This window comes from Alexandromys fortis, unplaced genomic scaffold (genome assembly GCF_014885135.2).
Source record: "Alexandromys fortis isolate MF-2015 unplaced genomic scaffold, M_Fortis_MF-2015_v1.1 scaffold_113, whole genome shotgun sequence".
Taxonomy (NCBI): domain Eukaryota; kingdom Metazoa; phylum Chordata; class Mammalia; order Rodentia; family Cricetidae; genus Alexandromys; species Alexandromys fortis.
Genome location: NW_026067988.1, coordinates 1,818,685 through 1,842,817, shown reverse-complemented (window position 1 = coordinate 1,842,817; position 24,133 = coordinate 1,818,685). Strand labels below are relative to the sequence as shown.

Below are 24,133 nucleotides of genomic sequence, written 5' to 3'. Positions count from 1 at the left end.
GCGGAAATCTTTTTTTTTTTTCAATAAAAAATTATATTTAAAAAAAGAAGTTCTGATTTTATCATTTATTTTTCAAATAAATGGCACAGAATATTTTGACGTTAAAAAAAAGACTTCATGACTAAGATACAAAGATATAATTAAATATAATTACATCTTAATACCCAAAACATCAAGTAACCACACCATAAATCAACCTTCTATTAGTATCTATACCTTAGTTCAAACCTTCTGTCATGTAGCCTTGAAGGAGCAAGAATAGGTCTGAAATCTCTGACCTTGAATTAAGGCGGAACAGATTCACTTCTGTGGGCTCCTGCATCGTTTCCTTCATTTCTTTAAGGAATTTTTTCATTTTCTCTTTAAGGACCTTTGTAATCTTTATAACATTATTTTAAGGGCATTTTCTTGTGCTTCAGCTGTATTGGAATGTTCAGCTCTCACTGTCTTAGGACAGCTAGTCTCTGCTGTTGACATATTGCCCATTCTGTTATTGATTGTGTTCTTACACTGACACAGACATTTGTATTTGAGATGATTAAAGGTCTAGTCATTGATTTCTGTGTTTGTCTCTGTTACATGGGTGTTTTGTCTTTTGGTTTCTGTTTACTCTCTGGTCTTTTTGCTTAAGTGACCAAGAGTTCTTGTGACATGTGAGTCTTCATTATCAGTAGGGTGTCTCTGTTGGGGTTGTGAGGGTCTTTGGTTCCTGGTATTCTGGAAAAGGGTTGTCTGTTGACTGGTGAGAGTGCTTATGGCTGCTGTGGTCTGTACCACAGTGGTGAAGACAAGTCCCACAGTGGGACCTGTGACTAGCTATGATGATATGAGCTCGGGGAAGATTGGCTGGGACAGATTCCAGGGAGGGGTACAGTTCCACTGACAGACTTGTGACTCATCTGTTCTGCCTTGCATGGCCTGGGCCTGAATGATAGAAATGTTCTGGGGCTTAGGGGAGGGTCAAGCAACAGAAGTGGGGAATTGCTGGGACATTGTGAGCTTCGGACAGTGTTTCCACTCTCTTTTACTTTTTAAGACAGTCATTCAAATATGTCTCCAGACTCCCAATTTTGTTTTTGTACTAAAATAATGTTCTAAGATCATCCATGCTAACATGTATAAAATAAATGAATAGAAGTATTTTCAGCACTTGGCTTTTGGCTAACTGAGATCCAACAGTATAATAGCACCATTGTTTTAACAGTGCAGTGTCTGCTACAGACTCTCATTATTTAGTACACAGCTATTTTAGAGATGACTCTTCTTTCTGAACAGTTCTGGGTTATTGAAATCTTACATTTATTTATAGACTAAAAGTAATTTAAAAGAAGAACCCACAATGGGGAAATTTTAATTAAGATGTAATTTTGTTTGACATGGTGGTTCAGCTATAGTAGGTATTCAATAAACATTCTGAATGGATGAATAATTTTAAGGTGTTTTTTTATGGCCCAAAGTTTTCATTTGCATACTTTATTCCTAGCTGACGCTAAATATATGTTTCTTAGCTTGAGAAAGCACTCATCTAACTATATACTTAGAATTGTTCTTCAGAAGATATTCTTTAGGTGTACTAAGTCAGATGTTACAATTTGCTTCATATATAACTCAAAAGGATATGTTTAGACAATGATTTCTATAAATTAGATATAATATCATAAACAAAGATGTACCCTAGTTACTTTTAATGGTGCATTCTGCATTTCAATAAATCTGCAGTAATTTGGAATTAAGCATTTTGATGGAAACTGATGCACATTTTTCAAGAAATACAAGCACCAAATGTTAGAGGAGAACTTCTAAATTTTGTCATTTCTTGCTAAGGAAAAAATGAACATGTGTTTGTAATGGAAATGAGAATTTTGGCTGGGTGGCTTGCCTTCAATCCCAGAACTCTGGAAGCAAGACAGGCAGACTTCTGTGAGTTTCTATGAGTTCAAGGCCAGCCTGGGAGTTCCAGGACAGGGTCCATACTTACATAGAGAGACCCTGTATCAAAAAAAAAAAAAAAAAAAAAAAACCAAAGAAACCCTAAAAAAAAGAAAGAAATGGATTTTAAGTGTTGTGCAGCTAAAGAAGAACTTGAAGTGGTTACTTCACTCTTTCCAGACCATGAGCCCCAGGGATTGATTGCTCTCAGGTATTCAGACTTAGCAGTAAATCCCTTTAGTGGTTTCTTCATTGCCATTACTATCACTCTAGTCTAAAGTCCAGTTTGGACTTCTCTATTTGTGTTTTACTCTATCATGCTAACCATTCAAATCTAAAAAAAAATTGAGTTCAATTTTTCTATTATTTTTAAGAATATAATGTAATTATGTCATTTCCCTTTCATATTTACATAAGCATATTCCTAAGTATAATCTGGCCAATCTGTATAATGTTACTTGTATACATGTTTTAAGGCATGACTACTTGGTATCCAATAGCTAATGATGTGCTCTTGCCTGGAGAAGACTAATTTCCCTGACTGCCAACATTCCTTAGTTGACTATATTTCTTTGTGTAAGACTGGGGTCTCATGAATTTTTTTTTTCTATCTATTTTGGAATGTCTATTGTTGTCCTTGTTTAGCTCATGTTTCAGCTGTCATGTTGATGTTTCTTTATGGGCATACTTTCTAACATTCATAGAAGACATATATTCTCTAACAAGGCCATATCTAACTCAACAAAGCCATACTTCTTAATAGTGCCACAAACAACATATCACCACAAATGTACTCAATTGCAGAAGTGACATTGTGCCTTCTTCACTATTTCCTGAGACTTTGACTGATTGGAGATTTATTAAGTATTTTTGTATACTGGCACAGTTGCTATGAGAACTTATTGCAATTTCCCTGATTCCTGAAAATATGGTTTTGTTATGGTCATTCTCTCCCCTGGCTCTAAAAATCTTTCCTCTGCCTTATTCTGTAATTATTTCTTAGCCAAAGGAAGAAAGAGTATGATATAAATGGCCTATTAAGTCTTAAGTACCCTGCAATCTTATTCTGTGAGCATCGACAGGTCCAAGGCCTTTGGACTAATGGCCACTTACTTCAAGAAGTAGCATCTCTAATGAGAGTTGAGAGATGCAGTGTTAGGAAAAATATGTTATTAAGATTTACTTTAATACTATGTCATTTCTTCAAGTTACTGGAAGAGAAAGAGCAAAATTGGGCCTGGAGTAGGATTTTGAAACCTCAAAAGTTACCCTAGTTACACCCCCCTCAACAAGTCCATACATTCTATTCTAATCCTTCCCAAAAAAGTTCCATTAACAGGAAATGGAGATTTCAAACAAATGAACCCAATTGGCTAATCTCATTCAAACTTTCATCATGGAGTAGCTTTGAATATATTAAACATATTCAAGAGTGCTAGATCCTATCTACTCTAGAATCTCTTCAGAGTCTCTTGCCACAGTCTGTACAGTTAAAATGCTAATTCAACACAGGTAGGATTTTAATTATTAGTATTATTACTGGCAAATGATTGTTTTTTTTCAAATAGTTTTCCTTTGAATTTTTATTTCTGAAAATTTCACACATATTCACAATGACTTATGCTTATATCTCCCCACCACATCCCCTCAATCCATATCTGTATTACATAGTTTTCTTCTCCCAATTTCAAGGCTTTTGTCCAGTTTCCCTCCTTTTATTTTGAGAAAACGATAAGTCTAGTGAGTGCTGTCCATATGTACATGGGCATGGGCCACGCACTTGAATGCGAGAAGCTGACATATATGCCACATCTTCAATAAAGAATGATTCTACTACATCAACTATTCACTATCAATAGCTCTTCAGTATGGCATGGGTCCCAGAGTTCTTCTGCCTTAACTATGTCAAGATTTTTGATTGGCTTGAATTGGTATATATTTTATACAGGTAACTATGACTTCTGTAAATTCATTAGAACCATGGCATTTCTAGAATACAGCCTTTTAGAGTACCGCTCCTCATTCTCCAGCACCTAAATATCTTCAGATTGCCCTTCACTATTTCCTGACCCTTGGTGGCAGAAGGATTAATATTAATGTCTTATTTAGGACTTAGCAGTGAATCTTTTATTCTCAGGACTTTGATCAGTTATGTCTCTCCAGTGACTGATATCCCCTAAAGAAAGATGTTTCTCTGACTAAGGCTGAGAGAAGCTTAAGTTTGTTGGTAGCAAAATTTGGTCAGATTATTTCATACAAAGCTTCTCTTTTAGAATAGACACTATTTTTACTTAATAGCTCAAAGCAAAATCACAGCTTTAAACCATATCTTTTCTCTCCTTCTCATCAATATTCAATATATCACAAAAGTTCATTTATTTCCCTTTCATGTGGACTTATTCTCTTCCTCGGGGATGCTGCTGAAATGCCCTTACCCATCTGCTTGTTTCTACTTGTCTTCTCCTTCAAGTTTTGCTTCAGGTATCTGCTCACTGGTCTTATAAAACTAGAAATTAATTTATATCACTGCACTCTTCAGTACTCAGCAAACACCTTCTAAAACTAGAACAAACTGACTTCTTTCATGGTCTTCTTTTCTGTCATTCCCACAGACTTTTTAATCCCTCTGTTCTGACTTTTCTTTTTGCTGATACTCTTTGTGTGCTCAAACTTTGGTATAGGGTACAGGATATTACTTTTCCCTTTATCTGGAAAAGTATGCCTCCAAATACTATATAACCCATTTTCTCTTTTTATTGATATCTCTGTTCAAATGTACAGCCTAGTAAAGGTATTTGTTCATTTCACTAGAATAGACTCTCTTGAGTTATGACAGAATGCCTAATTTTGATCACTTGTTTTTATTACTGTTTTCATGAGCTAAATTACATGTTTCCCTGATTACTTATTTAAAATCTTCTTCCCTCAAGTGGGTGTATATGAGTATAAAACCAATTCTTGTTGTGTTAATTTATTAATTTAAGGTCAGAGTTTTGAATGTTGTTAACAAAATAAGCAAAATAAAATTTCTCAACGTTATCAAAATGCAATTATTTAGTTTTTTACAGCATTTTTCTTCCCAAAATTTCTGTAACATCTTTAAAATATTTTAACTGCCTTGTTCTTGTGATGCTCTCTTGCCCATTTGTTTAAAAACACAAATTGACTGACAGGTGGCTACATAAAATGCATTCACCTTTATCAAAAGTGCCATTTTTTTTATCTTCTCAAATTCATTTTATTCTTGAACTCTTAAAATTTTTATGACTTTTTTCACTGCAACCAACACTAGAGAATTAAATTTTTTCAGTGCTTCATTTTACATATCTAACTCTTAGTGTTTTTGATAAAAGCCCAAATTCCATTCCTTACTGTGTTCCTACAATACAATGTATATTAAATTCAATTGGCATGCAAACTATCCCTAAATGAATTTCAATCTTCTTATGCAAACACTCTAAATTATCTCAATCTTAGGAATTCTTGTATATCTATGCTAGGGAAGCATAACCAATCAGAATTGTTATATCTAGTTAAAATTGAACTGCTAAGGAGAATCATATTCAAACATAAAGAACAGAGCTATGACATTTTTTGGAAAATTTATAGACATAGAGATCACCAGGGTAAAGAAGCCAAAAAAGGACAAATACCATGTATAACAAATTATATGAAACAGCTAGATCTATACACAACAAGGTGCATGGAATTGAAGAGATTTTTTGAAGGCAAGAAGAAACATAATGGAGAACAAGAAAAAAAAACACTTGAGAGAAAAATGGAAGGAAATTGTATACATTTTCTTTTGCTAATGAAAACTAGATTTTATTTCTAATGCATCTATATCTATATCTCTAGAAGAGGGAAAATGGGGTGAGGTAAAGGGAATATGAGCAAAACAATGATATACATTTCTGAAAATCTCATAAAGAATATGTTAAGTGAAAAAACACTAGAATAATTATAGTATAAACACCTTTTGTATTCCATAGACCTGTAAAGAAAGCTGTACAGACTGATGTGGAAATTCATAGATTTATTTCTAAAGCGTGTGTATCTGTATTGTATGATCATGTTCATTATCAGTTCTAGCTAATCAAATTTAAGCAAATAATTAAATGCCTCAATTTAAAACATGTGCTTCATCAAACAAATACTTAAGTTCCCTAAGTTCTCTAAGGAATAAACATTAAGTCACTTGGCAGGCTATATCAAAGGCTTAAGCTATGTTCATGTCTCACTTTCAGAACTAAAATTCAGTATTTCTTGTAGGTTTTAGCATGTATTAGAAGAGGTTGGTTTTAGCAAAAAAAGGCTTAGATCAGCACTGCTGAATTGAATCACCTTGACTCCCTTCTCATTTTTCTTCTAACCAAACTCCCATTTCAAGCTTAAACTTTCTACAGATCAATTTTCTAATTCTTAAAGTTGCCTAGGAGGACATTGGAACAATTTTTTGAGGTGATTTTGCATCAATTTAATATTGTAACTATGTATATCCTTGTGGAGGAATTTATAAGGAATGAATCTCCTTGTACTTTAAACAAACACATATTTTTGGCAAACCTGAGACTTTTGTCTATATTTTGACAAAGACATATGTTTAACTATGTCTAAATGATACATATGTTTTATTGGCCTTGATCCAACATTCAAACAGAAAATCAATAAAATAATTATCATATATGTAAACATATTTCTTTTAAATTACACATACATACTGAATGCAGATTTTGGTGTGCTGAGGGACAAATCAAGGGAACACATTGTGTTCCACATTCTCCTGCCCAGTTTTACATTATAATCCCAAAACATAAAACAATTAACTAAAAAAAAAACTAATCAAAACATTCAATAAAACCTACTGCCTCTAAGCTATCTACATTAATATCTTGTTAATGAAATATGAAATACTTAGGGTTTTCACAGATGAGTAAACAATTTTGCTTAATATAAGATGATATAGCATACAGTTAGCAAAATGCTTACCAAAAATCAAGGTTATATTTAAGATTTCACAGAATAAACTATAATTAAATTAATCAGCATTACTCAAAGAAAGTAAACAAATCTATTATCTGAAAAAGAGCATGGTATATGTTGATAAATAAAATTAAAAGTGACAACTACTTTATAGAAATGTATGTACATGTTTTAATTTTTTTTTAAATATAATTTTTTTATTGAAAAAAAAAGATTTCCGCCTCCTCCCCGCCTCCCATTTCCCTCCCCGTCTCCCTTTTCCCCCCTCCTCCCTCTCCTCTCCCCCTCCCTCTCCAGTCTGAGGGGCAGTCAGGGTTCCCTGCCCTGTGGAAAGTCCAAAGTCCTCCCCGCTCCATCTTGGTCTAGGAAGGTGAACATCCAAACTTCTAGGCTCCCACAAAGCCAGAACATGAAGTAGGATCAAAACCCAGTGGCATTGTCCTTGGCTTCTCAGCAGCCCTCATTGTCCGCCATATTAAGACAGAGACCCACACTGGAGCACTGGACTGAGCTCCCAATGTCCCAAGGAGGAGCAGAAGGAGGGAAAATATGAGCAAAGAAGTCAGGACCACGAGGGGTGCACCCACTCACGGAGACAGTGGGGCTGATCTATTGTGAGCTCACCAAGGCCAGCTGGACTACGACTGAAAAACCATGGGATAAAACATGTTTTAATTTTTAAGATTATGATATAGTTCTATTTTCTCTTTCCCTTTCTCACCTCAAAAACCAACCATATACTGCTCCCTGCTCTCCTTCAAAGCAAGGACTTCTTTTTTTCATAAATGTTTATTATTGCATGTATGTGTATGCTTTTAAATATAACAGTCTGAAGAATTCAGTCTGAAGAATGGTTACGTGTGCAAGTTTTCAGGGATAATTATTTGGCACTGGAAAGCCACTTGCTGTGCTCTTCCCTGGTGAAGACCAACTCCCAGCTTTCTTTATTTGCCTATAGTTATTTGTTCAAGCTGGAGACCTTGTGGTCTTTCCCCCCTCATTCATTAGCTTCCTTGTTGTTCAGCACCAGTTTGGGTAATCCTAGTACTGAAACTGTATGGATATATCTTCCAATGTCATTAGGAGATCAAATCTCTTACAATCCCTGTTCAGCAATGTTTTTTTTTTTCTTTTTATACCACTGGGCCTTGATTCCACAACTCTGCATTTTGATTCATTGTGGTTTTCTGTAATAGTCTCTGTCTATTGCAAAGAGAAGTGTTTTGATGATGGGTTAATATTAGGCTTAGCTGCGACTATAACAACAAATGTTTATAAATTGTGGTTAGGGATTATGTAGGTTTGTTAAATTAGTGTTTGTAGATTCACCTCCAAAATCCATGACTTCAGTAGCCCTAAGTAGTTACCTAAGTTTCCAAAATGAAGCATGTTTCCCCTCTTGTTGAAAAGGTTTTAAGTCCCACTAAAGGGGGAGGAGGCTTTCAGATCAATTCCAGTTTAGGAGTGTCTAGGCCCCATTTTGTTACCTTTGAGAAGAGGTTTTTGCCTTTGTTTCCAGGAAACGAGAAGCTGTGGATTCATTCTGGGTTAGGTTCGAGGAAGCCCCCTGAAAGGATGGCAGAGATGATCTGACCTTCCATAGCTCCTCTGTTGTAGCTTTCTCTGAGTTCTACATTCCAAACAGCCTCAAGACTGCTGGCTGAGATGATCTGGCTTCACAGAATATTCCAATCAGGACTTGACCATAATCCTGAATTTTTGGGGGTCCCCATAAAATTATCAGTGCCCCTGATCAGTAGGAAATAGCCTAGAAACTGTGCCCACATCCCCCAAAAATTGATTATGGATGTTTATCTTTGTTTAGAGCTTTGGTTAAAAGTTGTTATGGATAATAATTTAGAAAAACGATGAATTTACATTCAGAGATCTTGTTTAAAAAAAAGAGAAGTGCTGTAGGACAATTCAGATAGCTCGGTCTGTAGAACATGAGACTCTTAATCTCACGGTAGTGGGTTCGAGCCATGGGTTAGGTGCCCAATGAAGCAGGATTAACAAAAACTCAGAGACAAATATTGGGGTTAAACCCGAAGAACAGAAAAGCAAAGAAATCGGTCACTGGCTCTTACCTTTACCTGAGTCCAAAAACAGCGATCCTGTCTCCAAGACTGTTTCTGAAGTTCAAGGTGTCTTCAGCAATAATTTCTTTTGTTAACTAAGGTTAAGAGCAATAGGGTGTATGCTTTGGAGTCTCATTGACAGCCCGAACCAACAATTCAATGCTTCAATGTTTGTTGAAGATTATAGGATATCATTGTACTAAACTTTAAAATCTTCCTTTAGTAGATTTTAAAGATTTGAGTCTAGATGTGGGACTAGTAGCAGAAAGATGCTATTCAATTTCAAAGAAAATAAGCATCTTCCTTCCAGGGATTTACCAAAGTGAGTTTGTCATGTGCATTTAAATAAAGAATGGTGAATCTGAGACACAGCTTTTCTGCCCTAAAGGGAAGACAATATTGACTTGGTACTTTGACCCGTCTCTTATAGTGAGTGCAAATATGCTTCACTTCCAATTTCAAAGCGTGTCTTCTTTCCCAATCAACACAATATCAAGATGGAAATTTTTTCAAAAAAAAAAAAAAAGAGAGAGATCCTAAAATATAAGGTGAAACTGAGAATGCAGCCAATGTCATGTAGTAACTCATACACTTATTTGGTTAAGTAATATTAATTCAATGACTAAAACTATCAGATATTCTTCAAAGCTGACTTGATAGATGTCTCTATTTTAGATTATGATTTGAACTGAGTGTTAAAAGTCCTGAACTGTTGTTTAGTTTTGTATTTTTTCTATTGTGTTAAGAAGTCTGCTATTACATCATGGCAATTATAAATGTCATCATTGTCAAATGATCAAATGCAATCACCACCTGAGTTCAGAAGCCACATACTCGATATGGTACTTTATAATATCAAACACAGGAGTAGCTTGATCAACTGTAATGTTGCTTTATGCTTAGACTTTTATTTGCTCTATCCTGAAAGATAGTATGTCAGCATTGTGCTGGAATTCAAGAATATGGTAAACCCTCAGAATGCATCTTTAATCGCTACCTTCTAAGGTTATTTCTATAACCAATTCTGCATCAGTCAGAGTTTAATGAGGAGCTTTAAATTATACCAGAAATCATTACATGGAAGCTGCAAAACAATTAGTTTTGAAACAATTAATTACTAAAGATAATTAGTTAAGAAATGGAAGAAAACACCAAAAGCATAGAAATCTGAAATATAGTGAACAGCTGCTACAAATATGCCCAAGGGAGAATATGCAATGAAGAAAGTAAAAGAGAATTGACATCTCAGTTCTGAATGGAAATGTAGATTTGGTAGAGAAGATGGGCCACTGAATAGGGACATTTAGAGTTACTACAGTATAAAGACAATGACAAGGAACAAGCAGTGGCTTTGCAGACCTAACACGATGATACCTCCCAGAAGACAGTATTCTCAAGAAAAATTCGGATTTCAGACAGAGAAAATAATTAATACAATTATTTCCCAACTACTACAATAAAAAGGTGCTTATAAGGAGTTTGCATTTAACACTTTTTTTTTTAATTGATCCGTGCTACTGTCAGTGACATGGCTCTTGTAGAAAGGCAGGTATAACTGGTTCTCTTCCCATTTACCAGCAAAGGAGTTGCTAATTGGCTGCAACTAATTCTTGTTAAAGAGCATATTAGAAACTGTAATTTGATTCACACTTTGACAGATATAATCAGTTATGGTAGGGAAAGTTGTGTGGAATGGCTGGACACATTTGATCTTCAGTGTTTAATTGAGGAAAATAAATGTGGTTGCTCAGCTGCACCCACCTTTTTTACTTTTTCTTCTATTCAGGAACCTCGTTCATGGGGATTATGCTACCAACATTCAGAATGCTCAGCTAAATCTGCTGAGAAATACCCTCAAATTCACTCATTGGAAGTGTATATTTTATGAGGCTCCTGATCTAGTCCAGTTGATATTGAAGACAAGCGATAATAAAAGGGCAGAAGAAAATAAAATTGTTTTTTTTTTCTTTCTCGAGATATTGGCTATCAGAAGCAAGAATAAATCTTATCAGAACACAAAATAAATGCTTTCTACTTTGCTTTCCAGGGAATTTTAATGTCGCCTAATAAACAATTTCCCTACACATCAATAAAAAGTTTCCTGGGGACATAGAAAGACTGTATTATTTTTTGCTAAAAAGAGAAAGTTAGTTCCCTAAATAATAAGAACTCACTATAAATATCTTAAAATATGGTTGGATAACTAATTTAAGCTGAATTCTATAAATAAATGTTAAATTTTCTTTCATCGACTTTAAATCTGTAAATTTAATTTTAAATCAAGGGAGCATGTTTTTCTTTCCATGCATTTTTACACTTTGTGTTACATATTTATACCATACTATGTGCCTAAAATTTGTATAATGATTATTTTTAAATGGTGGCTACAGCCATTATTGACAATGAATAATTCAAATTCCAAAGTACTGTATGATTTTTTTCATAACTAAGAAATTGATTTCTGTAGTCATGCTTAGAAATCTGTGAAATTTGGTGGTTGAAAAGATGGAGAAATGAGCTAAACATAGTGATTCCCTGATTATATTTTTTTTTCTTATACTACTGACTTTTTGCAATGATGGAGTTTCAGTAAACTGCTATTAGATGTATTTTTTCTGCAGTAGAAAAATAGCAGCTGCTAATTTTAGTTGCATATAAAGGCCTACAATTATGTTTCCTTTTACAGCAAAGTTCTTGAGGCTTTCTGTGTAGTACAGTGGTTTGTAGTAGCTTGTATTTTTAAGGATCTAAAGTGTCTAGTCCTGCTATGCAGAAATATATGATAAAGATATTTTTAATTTTTCCATGAATGATAAAAAAATAAAAAGCATTTGATGATGGTCTTTCATTGAATATTAAGAATTTCATGGATTAAAATTTATCTTCCAAAATTAAATATACGAAATATCTTAAACACATTTTGTATATGCATTAACATACATATAAAATATGATATTCAAAGATCTGTAGCAAAGGAAAGAATTGTAACCAAATAGGAAAAAAATAAGGATTTTTTAAACTTCAGAGCAAAGGAACATTTGTGCAACTTTGGGGAATACAAATTGATGAGACATCACATGAACAGATTTTCTTGTTGTTGTTTTTAAAATTAAAAACAGGAACTAGTATACAATTTATATTTTTCTGGGTACATATTCCAAGGGAATTAAGTCAGTATGGTAGATAGATGTCTGTGGTTGATGAACATTGTCCACAGGAGCCAGGAGGTAGAATGAATAAGTATATTTATTAACGATTGAATGTAGAAAGAAAGGGTGGCTTATATTCACACTGTATGACTACTCGTTGAAAAAGTAAAAAAACATAACTTGTCTCACTCATAACAGCTAAGGTGGGGAGCCAAAATTAGCTAGACTGAACAATGCAAATATTGCACAAACTTACTCATGTGTGGAGTTTCCAAGAGTAATCTTATAAATGCAGAGTGGAATGATGATTTCAAAGACTGTGTGATTGTAATCACTGAATTGTGCATAGGAAGATTTATGTTAAAAGTTTCAAAATTTCAGGACGATAACTGAGGAATTTATTATATAATGTGGTGAATATAGTTAGTTACTATCCAGAGGATGCTTCGGAAAATGTTAAGAAAACAAATGTAATGTGCCCTCCACATAGAAACACTAATAAACATTTACTTCTGGCCACCTTACTGTATACAAGTAATAGGCAGAACTATTTGTGTCAATTGACAATAATAAATAAGTACATTTGAAAATATAATTGAAGAATAAGAACTATCCTAATGATCTGGCAGTCTCCCTTATGGTCTATACACAAAGGAAATGAAATGAAAGCCTCATAGAGATATCTTCATTCCCACATGATGTACAGCATTCATTATTCAAGACAGACTTTGATGGATGGTAGATAAATACTTCCTGTACATATGCCGAGTGTTATATAATTGGAAGATGGTTAGGAAGTAGAAAGACTTTTTTGCTTCCTTTTTCTCCCTATGTTTTATTGAAACCTAAATTAACTTCCTGTTAAATAGATGCCATCTGTTTTTCATTCACCATTATGTTTCCAATTGTTCTTTATTGTACACCCATTTATCGTTCCACTTCTATATATACAGCCATTTTATGATATATATTTAAGATCTATAGTAATCTATTTTGATATATCCACACATGGGGAGATACGTATTATCATCAAGCAGATTAAAATATTGCTCACCTAAAACTTTTTACCTATCAAGTTAACAGTACTTACCTATTAACCTTCACTTGTCAGCTTTAAATACCCTAGAGTTTCTTGGGAAAACAATCTCAATTGAGGGGTTGCCCAAATAATATTGACCTGTGGATATAACTGTGGGAAACTTATAATTGTTAATTGATATAGGGGAGCCCAACTCACTGTGGTTGACACCATTCCCTCACCTGGTAGTCTAAGACCCTATTATAAAGATAACTAAGTATTTATTACCCTGTGATCAGGGCAGCATGTAGCATTCTTTTTTGTTGTTGTTGTTGTTGTTTTGCTTTGTTTTTTTTTTTTGTTTGTTTGTTTTTTCCTTTACTCTAGGCTTTCTTTCCAGGTTCTCCCTTGAGTTTTTTTTTTTTTTTTTCCTCTGGTTTTCTTCAATTATGGTCTGTAATCTGGATGTGTAAGCTACTCTTGTTTAGAGTGTTTTTTTTTTAAATACTAAAATATAATATAGTAAGATAACACAAAAACTAAGAAAAATAGGAGTCGACAAAAGAAACGATAGAAGAAGAGTCTAAGAAAAGGCAGAAGGATCAGAGACACACTTGAGCACACACTCAGGTATCCTATAAACATGCTAAACTGAAAGACATATTACATTTTCAAAAGACCTGGTGAGGATTCATGCAGGCCTTAAGCATGCTGATAAAGTCTCTGTGAGTTCACATGAGCTTTACTCATGTTGACTGAGAAATTTTTTTTTCCATGGTGTCCTGCCTCCACTCTGTTCTCACACCCTTTCTGTCTCCTCTTTTGCAGGGTTCCCTGACCCCTCAGAGGAGGTGGATTTTATGTTATACAACACAGAACAGAAACCAGAACAAGCACTTTTTAGTTCATGCTCCTACCATTCCACAGTGCAAGAACAGACTCACTGGCCTGACAAACTTTAACCATCATTACACACAATATTTCTATGTATTTACCATTTAAAAATTCAAATTTAAATGCAATTATTCAATAGTTTTGTCTCTGTCTCTAATTAACATAATGTCCTTCAAATTAGCCTATGGTTAGAAAAAAGAACACTATCTCCTTTTATGGATGAATCATATTTACCACAATTAATTTATATATATAAATATATATATATATATATATATATATACATTGTTCTCATGTTTTGGCTATAGTTAGTAATAACTCTTCAAGATTCGAATTTCATTTTCTTTTGGTCCATACCCAGAAAGTTACTTCCAGGTCACATAGTAATTCTGTTTTCATTTATTGAAGAATGGTGATACTTGTGTCTGTTTAATACCTCATGTTTTATTCAGAGGATATTTGTTCTCCATGATGTCTCATTTTTACCAACCAAGGAACATTAACTATTCTCTGCATTTCATGAATAAAAACAGAAACAAAAAGGAAAACACTAAGAACTAATCTACCCATAGGACTCATAAATTTAGGGTTTAAGTTATTTATAATGTTATTTTTAATTAGAATACTAATGATAAATATTAGAAATCAATGTTGGGAGCCTGCAAAAAAGAATAAGAGAATGGCTTGCATGTATTTTTAGATAGCAATTTGAGAAATTTAACATATTCATCATTTCTCAGTGGATTGCCTGAAACCATGATATAACGGGGTTTTACTACAGTTTACATATTCAGAACCTATATTAATAGCTTAAGTACCAGGAATTTAGTCCTGTTTCATGAAACTTTCATGTAAATTTGGTATTCTCTAATATGTTCTCTTATTTGTTTCAGTATTAACACATTGACTGAGAGGCAGAGTCTAGCCTGAAAATTGCTTAAGTTAAGACTATATTGACTGGGTTAGAGGAAGGAAGATCTTTGTCAGTTCAAGGCCAGTCTGCTCTACGTAGTTGGTTCTGGGCCAGCAAGTACTACATAATGAGGTCACATCTCGGAAAAATACTAATTCTAATACTGAAGAGAGATTTACAATAGTGTAATGAATAATAAAATAAAGCCAGAATTAGAATTTCCCCTTGTCTGTGGGGGAGATTAAAATAATGTGTTACTCAATTTCTCCTTTTCTCCTCAGTTCATATAGATGTGTGTCTTTGTGTACAAAAAGTGTGTTTGTAAAATATGCAAATTCAGTTTATACATAATGTATAAATGAGTGTGCACATGCTATAGTAAATAATTTCATATAAATATATTGGTAAAACAGCTCTACATTGTTGTACAACAAATCATATCAAAATATAATATTATATTTTGCTGTTTTTCCTGAATTTATTGATCAACCCCGAAAATTTGCTGTTATGATCCAGGCTTTGATAATACTATCTGACTTTGCTTATATATATCAATCATGATCTGAGTGTTCACATGGGCAACTCAATGCTGATTAATTCATTGCCTGTTGGCTAGTGTGCCTGGCATAGTAATCTTGTCTTTCGTAATTCATCCATTTACAGTAAGTCTGATCAGAGGGTAATATCAAGGTCATGGAAGAGAGGAAGCACACATATGCAAACACTCTAATTGCAAGAGCACATACCAAGTCCATTACAAATGGAACAATAGTTTTTTTTTTTTTGTCCTCATTAAGACAATCTAAAAGTTGATTTTGCAAGTTTATGGACACAAAAAAAGAACTAGAACTTAAAGAACTTGAATTTTGTTTCTAACCAATGTGTCATAACACATTAGTTTTCATAATTATATTCAATGATAAATTATCTTTAAGTGAATACTAAAATGAATTAACATATTAATATAAGACTTTGTAAAGATTCAATAAAAGTGATTGAGCTATTATTAAAAGTTTGAACAGAATGATGGAATCAATATAGTTTACGAGATATATGTATTTGTAGTAATTGTACCTACTATTTATATTTAAGAAAGTGTGAACATATCCATTTTCCTGTATTTCTACATAATGAGGTTCAAAAATTAAAAAAAATCATGTTGTTTCCTTCTTTCTTAGGACAAAAAGATAAAAATAGCAAACAAACAAAAAATAAAGTCTTAAGTAAAAACAAAAAGTAGAATGTGATCATTCTCGTAAGGCAACATAGAAAAGCCAGTGATAAGAACTATTTAAATCACTATTAAATATCTTCTTCTTCTTCTTCTTCTTCTTCTTCTTCTTCTTCTTCTTCTTCTTCTTCTTCTTCTTCTTCTTCTCCTCCTCCTCTTCTTCTTCTTCTGGAAAACACTTTATGGTGAATGATGCCAGTGTAGTAGGAAGTCTTAGAGGACCCGGAAGCCCAGGACAAGGAAGCCATAGTGGCACATGTGGGATTTGGCAGTGGTGTAAGGTGTCACGGTCATAGTTGAGGCTGTAGCTGTAGTTGAGGCTTAGAAGCTCTTGTAGGTGAAACAGAAGACAAGGAGTAAACCTGTCACCAACCTGGACTGCCTAGTTAAGAACATGAACACCAAGACCTGGAGGAGATCTACAAGTTCTCTCTACTAAGGCATCTGAGATTATTGATTTTAGGAGCATCCTTGGTGGATGATGTTCTAAAGATCATGCCAGTCAAACTTGGGCTAGTCAGCAGACTAGGTTCAACCCAAGGCCATCTTTGGTGCCTTCTCTAAGCCCTACATGATACCAGGTCTCTGGAAAGAGACTGTGTTCACAAAGTCTCCTTATTAAGAATTCACTGACCATCTTGTGAAAATGCCCACCAGAGTCTCAGTTCATCAGACCCAGGTTCCAACTGTGGCCATCTCATAAGGGATTTTATATAAGAAAAATAATGTGAATTAGGTCTGTTTTAAAAAAGAAAAAGAAAAAAGTGACCCAATATTATTAATACTTTAAAGAGAAATGTTAGACATTGCTAAGAGACCTTGTGGCAGTGGGATTCTAAGAGGACCAATGGGGAAAGAGGGGACTCCAGGTCCTATAAAAAAAATGCAGCCTGGAGTCCATTTAGTGGAGTCACAGTCCCAAGGATTTTTCCCATTCTGAAGAGAGCTGTTGGCTTGTTGAAATAAAGCTGTTACCATTGATTTAAAAAAATGACAACAATAATCAATACAGAATGGACTCATATTTCTAGTACTTATTAGCAGCAGCATGTCGATTTTAAAAATAAATTTATATTTCAACAACTATTTAATTTTTATATACTTTCAATGTTTACTCAAAAATTATACAAACTAATGTATAAATATACAGTTTTCAAATGGATTAAATAAGAATGTTGTTATCAAAATATGCTTTATATTTTCAGAAATAAAGAGATTTTGATTATTAAGTGTTTCACATACACTATGCATATCTTAAAGAAATGGAATATTTATTGTGAAAATTATTCCACCAAAAGACAGAATTAAGTCAAAAGCCACAAATCCACAAATTTTGGTTTCTGGAGTTATGAAATCTTTGATTTTATAGCCATTTTTTCCTAAATATTTTCTCAATGACTTTCCATATGTTTCCAGAAGCTGAGGCTTTCTCTGTTTGCCAAAAATGCACTTGAATGTGTTGTTAGTCCAAGAAAGAAAGCTTTCTTTTTGCTATGGGTCATTAACCAAGGCCTTTGATCTACTTTCCTTACTAGCTGTCTGAATCCACATCATCAGAGAGGTAAAGCATAGGAATTTTAAGAGGAAACACCTAAGCAGGTAGAATGTCAGTAATGGTATATGCTTTGTGTATATCATCAAATGGCAACAAGCTGGAATTAGGAACATGATATAATTTTACTCTTCAGGATGTCATTTCTCCCTTAGCACTTATATAAGAAAGAACACCTAAAGTATTTATTAAATTTATGACTGCTCACTCACTATTTTTTTTTTTTAATTTTCTGGATGGTCCTTTTCATCTTGCTACCTGCTGTCAGAGGCCTCTATGTAGCACCAGAGGAGAATTCTTCACTCTCGAGTCTGGGCTCGGCAACTCTGCAAAGGAGTTCAGAGATCCACAATCAAAGCCTTCAATGGGAGCAGAGAAATGACATAAGAGCCATTTCAGCGAGACCAGAGAGCTGAGCTCCAGGAGTGAGTTACTAGGGCAGTTCCCTCAGGCCATCCACTGAGAACCTACCTCCCTGATCGGGTTATGCTGAAGTTTCCAGTTCTCAAAAAAAGTTTCCCTTGACACTGACATGACACTTTTTTTTCTATGTCCTCAGGACAAAGACAAGAAAAGAAAAGCAGAATGCTGTCTGAAAATGGAATTGTTGACAGAATGACCCAAGTAATACCAATTAGGCTTGGTGGATAGTACAGCAGGGAGAAGCTCTTCTTGTCTCTTCTGAGTCCCTGGAATATACCAGAAATCTTAGATGTATTATGTTCAACACAAAACATCCTCAAAATGTGATGAAGTAAAAGGCATAAAAATGTACCTATATGAACACATATGTATGTGCTTTGTATATTTATGACCCCACATGTGTGGGCTTATGTATGTATATACAATTACATGTGTATATGCCCCAGAAACATTTTCTTAAAATATTAAAAAGAAATAATTTTCTACATTCATTTCCACTTTTCAGTTATTTGGGAGATAAATATATTGAAGACATTCATGAACAGTTTTTGCTGCATTTGGGCTTATTGTATGTCCAACAAGACTTAAACCTGCTGTGAGTGTCTCAGACCTTAACCAGAAAATTAAATGAGGCACTTTAAGCAAAAATACCTCAAGGAAGTTTTGAAAACATCTGATATGTTGTATATAAGTAAAATGGTATATTTGCATATGATGTTGTGTAAACTTAATATTCTCTAGCATGCGATACAATGGAAAGTAAGTACATAAAGAAACATCCAATCACACAACATGATCATATATTTATAGTTTTTATTTCTTCCTGTTCAGAGGGATGAAAAATAGGGAGGAAATATTTGTAAAATCTTCTTGTATGCTATATATTTTGTTTGCCAATTGAGGAGTCAATTTCAAGTAAATATTGAGTAACTGCATTACATCAAGTCTCCCTAAGAAAAGTGTAAAACCCATTCCTGGTCACAAGGTTAATTAAAAAAAAAACAAAAAACAGGAGAACCCAAAGAAAAACAGATAGGCATCCTCCTGAATATTAACCTTCATCAGGCGATGAAAGGTGACAGAGACCCACATTGGAGCACCGGACTGAAATCTCAAGGTCCAAACCAGGAGAAGAAGGAGAGAGAGCACGAGCAAGGAACTCAGGACCGCGAGGGGTGCACCCACACACTGAGACAATGGGGATGTTCTATCGGGAACTCACCAAGGCCAGCTGGCCTAGATCTGAAAAAGCCTGGGATAAAACTGGACTCGCTGAACATAGTGGACAATGAGGACTACTGAGACTCAAGAACAATGGCAATAGGTTTTTGATCCTACTGCACGTACTGGCTTTGTGGGAGCCTAGGCAGTTTGGATGCTCACCTTACTAGACCTGGATGGAGGTGGGTGGCCCTTGGACTTCCCACAGGGCATGGAACCCTGATTGCTCTTTGGGCTGATGAGGGAGGGGGACTTGATTGGGGGAGGGGGAGGGAAAGGGGAGGCGGCAGTGGGGAAGAGACAAAAATCTTTAATAAATAAAAAAATAAAGTAGAAATTCTAAAATTAAAAAAAAATCAGGACTTTTCTCACACTTTTCTTCTGTTGATTTCAACATTTGGGTACTTTGCATTTTATTGTCAGTCTTTCCCAGACTTTCCTGTGTAAGTACATTTTTGAGCTATTATTTACATAGACATACATTAAAGAGAAACTCATGGGTTAGTGTTAAATAATTTCATTTTTTTAAAAAAAGAACCACAAAAATGTGTGCATTGAAGGGCATGGATGATGACCAAAATTAAAATTATTCATACCTTTTTGCTCCACAGAATAAGGAAACATTAAGCCTATCACAAGAACGCTGTCATCTTAATCCTTACAGATGTTAAATGACTCAAACTGGATAAATCTCTTCTACTGCTGATTCCCTTACTAAGTGGATAAAAGAACTAAAAGCAAGATAACCTGGGAAGTTTAAGTATCTTATTAAAATAGTAAGGATTTAAACTATAAAATCATCTTCCCCAAGTAAGGATTACATATAATTCTGATATTATTCTACCATCTAAAAATGTAAGAAAGAAACACAATTTTGCAACAAGAAAAAAGAGCATGATTGGCGAAGAAAATATCCACTTTTGCAAAGAGATCACAATAAATAGATTAACCAAAATAGAAGTTGTTGGAAAAAATGAAATTGCTTAGAAATTCATTAAAAATTTTACTGACCTACTTTCCAGTCAACAAAATGGCAATAACAATGTGTCAGTTATATGTTTTGCTGGAATTAGAATACAAGACAAAGAAAATAATGAAAAAGGAAGAGGGAAAAATAGTAGCTAAAACTTCTCATGAATTTTCTTCACGAGGAGAAACTGAATTGAAATAAAATTTCAAAAGCTTACCACTTTCTAGAATAGAAAAACATGTACTATTCTAAGATATTTTTAACAAAATCAACTGTAATTGCAACTTATATGATCTTTTTACTCTTGCAGATATGCAGTCTGTTTGTAGCAGTAATGGGAAGGCTGTTTACATATCAAATTTTTAAATATTTAAATTTACATATCAAGCTAAAAGTAGAAGGATTACAGACTGGTCACTTATTTTGAGAAAGAAGTACACACAATGATTTTGAAGGTCAAATCTGAATACCTTGGACCCCTCTGAAGTTTTGTTGGAATGGAGAGGCTAAGGAAAGGCAATTCTCAAGGTGTTCCTCTGTGCCTTATGGTCAGCAAGGCAAAACATCTGACATTCATTAGTATGGGAACCAAACTTTATCACGTGTCTCCAAACTGTAAAACAGCTAAGATTTTTATTTGTTTCCATTGATGCCCACCTAAAGTTGCAAACAATTTTGCTGTAATTTTGATTAAACAATTAACATGGAAGGAAAACTCGAGAAAGCTCAGTGACCTAATCACACTGAGTAGGTGTCTAGGAACAAATTTGGGAGTTGAGTCATGGGCTTTCATTCATGAAGACTTCCTTGTTAGGGCTGCGTCACTGCTTCAAGAGGATGATATATTTTACTGTTTGAAAATAATCTAAGTCTTTTTCAGAGTCTGTAATTTTTTTTTTTTTGAAAGAAAGAAGTATTTTGATCTTTCTTCCCCAAATGTAGCATGGGAGGCTGGAATTTTCAGGAGGAATGAGATAGGTGGGTTAGAGAGGGAGAAAGAGAGGAACAGAGAAATAGTGATGGGCTGGGGGAGAAGAAGGAGGGGGAAATGGAAGGAAAGAAGAAGTGGCAGAGACAAAGACAGACACAGAGAGGTTCTTTCTGTGGTAATCTAGTCAAATATATCAGACATGTTGAATGTGAAACATATATTTAACAATATTTATTATTTTAAATAGCTTTAAATAGATATATAGAAACCACTAAGGAAAATACCGTAAAACAATCACAGTGAGATACATAGCTCTCTCAAGGCTATCCTGTTTCTCAAGTCTCCGTTTTTCTTAACGTTACAAGGTACCACTTCCATGCTCTTCCTTCTGCTTTTGTTAATGCTGCTTTTACTGATTTCTTCATCTGCCCTGTAAATGTGGATATATTCGGTCCATTGTTGCTACAGTCAATAGATTCTTTCTAGATAAAACAGCAACATCCATCACCTACTCCCCAGTTGTACCACTAATACTAGAGTCCGGCTTTGAAAATATAAAACAGATCAATTCACTGTGTCTTCCTTTAATTTAGCTCAGGAATTGCTTTCACTACCAATTTCCCCAAATCCCCATCCTTCAATTATGTACTGCTGTCCTTATTAACTGCTTAAAGTTAGATGCACATACTTTTTTTTTTTTTTTTTTTTTTTTTAGAATTTATTCTTTGGTCTCTTTTCCCACTACAATTTCTGTTAATTTTGGAGAAGGTAACCTAATTTTATGAACTATTCCCCAGAATATTTCCTAATATCAGTAGAAGGACAAGGGAGTACTGCAGCTCAGTAAAGGCATCTCACAAGTTAGTGTCTATGGGAATCATCTAGAGAACATTCAGTTTTAACACCGAATTACAGACCTACTCCTAGGGGTTGTAATTCAGTAGGGCTGAAATGGGGTAGAATTGGATTTTTCTAGTAAAACAGTAGGTCCTGCTTAGGCTTCTTTTCTTAAAGACAGGTTTTCTGCTCATTTCCATATCCTCTCTCTTGATATTTTGTTGAGTACATGTTTCTCTAGAGTGTGGGAAAGAATCTGCCTTTATTCTAATCGATGTAAAATTTCACTTTCATGACTTACATGATAGATTTGAGCTTCAATTTCAGAAAAAAAAGAAAGAGGTTTTATTGCTTGTCTGAAAGGAACAAGTAGTCATATGTGGTAAACATATGATATAGTAAACATCCTGCACAAATATGATTTATCAGAGCTGTGAACAGGATACCTATATCCTGAGAGTGTGTTCCAACAGCAGTGAGAGAAGCTAAGCCCTTCCAAGTAAATTCAAGGAAATGGAATTTATCAAAAGCTTAAGTGATATGCAAAGTGTACTGTTATCGCCAATGTAGCTGGTTCTAGGTGGCACAAACCTTCCGTGAAGTCTGAGGAGGATTCTGGATAGAGGATTCAAAGAGAGATAAACTTTATTTGCCTAACTCACAGGCCATGGGGTAAAAAGTGAGGCTTGAAACTATTTCTTGTAGCTTGTGCTGAATATAACATCTCATAAAAGATGCTATTTTCAGAATACATCTCCCCAAACATCAGTTACCCCTGAGATAGAGTTCCAAACTGGGTACATTCCCTGTATTGCAAGTGCCTGTTTTCTTTCTATAGCAACACTGTATTGTTTTCCCTTGTAGTTTTTGCCACGTTACTTCAATATTTGTCTTTACATTTGGAGCATGCTGTCATGAACATAAGTCAAGATCTTGCAGTACGTTTTCACAGATAATTCACCCAAAATGTACCTGCATTTTCTTCCTTCAAAATATATTTCCAGTGATTTATTTTCTGTAGAAGGTGGAGAAACTTCAGATCTGCTGGACCTGAAAGTATAAGAAGTTGTGAGCTGCCTGACCTGGGTGCTGTGAGCCAAACTTAGATCCTTTCAAAGAACAACATGAGTGTGTGTGTGAGCATGCGCACATGCACATGTGTGTGCTTACATGCTTAAATGTTCTCTGCGCCAATAGATCATTTATAATTTATTAAAATGTCATTCATTAACAAAACATACTCTGGTAATAGAGGGTTATATTTGTAAAAAAAAAAAAAGAATAAATAGGTGGCTAGGGAGATGGATCAGTGGTTTAGACTGTTCGTTGCTCTTCCAAAGGACCAGGGTTTCATTCTTTGCAACCACTTTGTGACTTGCAACTAGGGAACTCCTGTCACAGAGGATCTTCTAGACTCTGTGATGACTGCATTCACATGACTTGAAGACATACATGCAGGCAAAACAGCAATATAAATAAATTAAAAAATACTGAAAAGTCATGATTTTGTGACAACTCTGTAGAATGATAAATTAGTTATACATTATCTCCAAGACCTAAGTGCTACTGTCGCACCTTCTGTGATGTCTTGCAGCTCTCATTAATGCTGTGGTTCATAGACTTTACAGTTACAGCTGGGTAAGACTATTGATGGTTTTTGTTTTTCATTTTTTTTTAATTCCTTGACAGATTACATTGTATCTTATGATACTTTTATAGGGAAGAGACTTCTGCATCAGAGGTTTACTACTACAGAAGACATTTATTTCTACATGCCCTTTTTAGTCTCCCAAGTCAAGTGCCCGAAGTTGTGCTGTCTTCAATATTGGGGCTTTACTTAGAACATTTGGAAAACAATGGCTACGGAAATTGCCTATATTGTTTGGGAAGTATCTTGAACTCCTTGACCAACAGATGGAAAGGAGGCTTCCATTGTTTGATGCTGTGGTTTTTGTTAGTCTATGGCTTTGAACAGTGTGTTACTATGCTCCAATATATGTGTAT

The 24,133-nt window shown here is 34.6% G+C and overlaps 1 long non-coding RNA gene across 6 annotated transcripts in view; it reads left to right on the top strand.

Moving 5' to 3' along the window:
- The window catches only part of LOC126511993 (uncharacterized), a 1,200,080-nt gene that overhangs the window by 23,768 nt on the left and 1,152,179 nt on the right, over positions 1-24,133 (top strand). The window contains exons 4-5 of one of the 6 annotated variants that reach the window (XR_007594862.1): positions 18,016-18,172; positions 18,307-19,609. The exons of 4 other annotated variants lie outside the window; for them this stretch is intronic. This is a non-coding gene — a long non-coding RNA (uncharacterized lncRNA). Of the gene's footprint in view, positions 1-13,985; positions 14,228-18,015; positions 18,173-18,306; positions 19,610-24,133 lie in introns of those variants that run through there. One more of the 6 variants, XR_007594864.1, reaches the window with a different exon arrangement.